The 1636-nt window shown below is 42.8% G+C and overlaps 1 protein-coding gene across 1 annotated transcript in view; it reads right to left on the reverse strand.

Moving 5' to 3' along the window:
* Window positions 1-1636, reverse strand: part of TSPAN8 (tetraspanin 8) — a 28437-nt gene that overhangs the window by 7770 nt on the left and 19031 nt on the right. The gene's annotated exons all lie outside the window — the stretch shown is intronic.

The raw sequence follows: 1636 nt of genomic DNA on the forward strand, positions 1-1636 counted from the left end.
AGTCTTGTGCTTTGGCCCAAAGACTGAATTATACAGCTATTTGGCTCAACAGATGTTGACACAGAGCTATAAATTTCAGTTAGTTCCAAGGTCAATATTAGCAAGAAGGACAATTTTGAAACAACCTGCTTTCCTGTTCCCATGGCAGCCTGATTAATTACTCACTGTTCCTGATACTCTTGAATAGTATTAATCAAGATTAATTACTCTCCATACTAAGTAGAATAAAATCCCACTCTTCACATTCACAGATTAGTCAATATTTGGAACACAAGATACTTCAGGATTCCTTAGGGAGACATAGGGACATTGTTCTCACTGAAGACAAGGTCAACTTGTCATGATAACTAGTCACTAGTTGGAGGTGGGAGCAAGTCACGGAGAAAGTTGGTCACTTGTTGAAAGTGATACAGCAGCTGGATGAACCAGACCCTGGGCAATGAGTGATACACAGTCATCACCAGAAACCCGGAGGGGCCTCTCCCATTAGTGTGTTAACCAGGAACTTGCGTTGGAATTCCCCAAAATCCAAAAAGAAAGCCTCCTGGAGCCTGCACGTTCTGTCCCTGGGCAGTGGGGCCCCAGGTTAACCAGCTGGGGGGTGTGCTCGGGCTCCTTCCTCAAAGAAGTTTAACTTAAAAAAGAAAGCAATGATATGAAGAAAAAGAAGAAGACAGGAAAAAAAGGACAATAAAAAGAAAAATAGTCCTAGGAACACAAGGACCTTCAGGAACAGGATTTCTGCACAAGAGGGGAACCACCTAGGCAGAGCACCTCAGCCAGCCCAGCACACAGAAACCCACAATGGCCCCAACCGAGGATCCCCAGAGGGTGACCGCAGGTGTGACCTAAGCCACAGGCCCGTGGTCTCCTCTAGTTATTCTGTCCTAAGTCAACACACCAGGGAGGGTCAAGGACACCCAGCCCCACCCCAGGAAAGAGCTGTGCTGCCTGGATTCGGCCTCCTTTAAGCCTATATTGTCTGGGTTCCAGGAGGGGCTGATCCAGGAGAGGAGATAATCAAAGGCCGCAGCATTGGGAGCAGGAAAAGCACATCGAGGCTGAAGCTAAGCAGGGACGGACCCAGACATATCAGGTTTCTGCTCTTGAAACAATGCTTTGAGGAGAATTTTTACAAGCTGGAGTCTATCCAAATAGAAACTGGTGAATGCTCTGGAAAAAAATGTCATCTGATAAATTGTTGGAGAAACCAAGCATGTTTCAACTTGAAAAGCAAAGCTTTTAGGAGTCAAACAACAGCCATTTCACAGAAAAGAAGCATCAACAGATTTTCTTTGTCCTCTGAAACTCTAGAAAAAGTAAGACTAAATTCTAGGAAGATTTTGTTTCAAATTAAGGAAGAACATACTATGGACTTGTATATACATGGGATAGGCAAAAATTGGCAAACTTTTGGATCTTTTATATTTAATTTGAGGGTGGGTGATCATAGGTACAAAATACTTTTATCAACAAGAAGTCAGATTAAATGACTTATACATTTAAAATACAGCCCTCCCTAAGATTCTGAGAATTTCCATGACATGCATGAAGTGAATGGTGCATGTAGTCAATGTAACAGGAATTCTGAATAAAGAAGGTGTGTTAGCAGGAGTTTCACAGAGTAATATTTTAG

The sequence above is a fragment of the Otolemur garnettii genome, unplaced genomic scaffold (genome assembly GCF_000181295.1).
Source record: "Otolemur garnettii isolate 467f Iridium unplaced genomic scaffold, OtoGar3 scaffold00143, whole genome shotgun sequence".
NCBI lineage: Eukaryota > Metazoa > Chordata > Mammalia > Primates > Galagidae > Otolemur > Otolemur garnettii.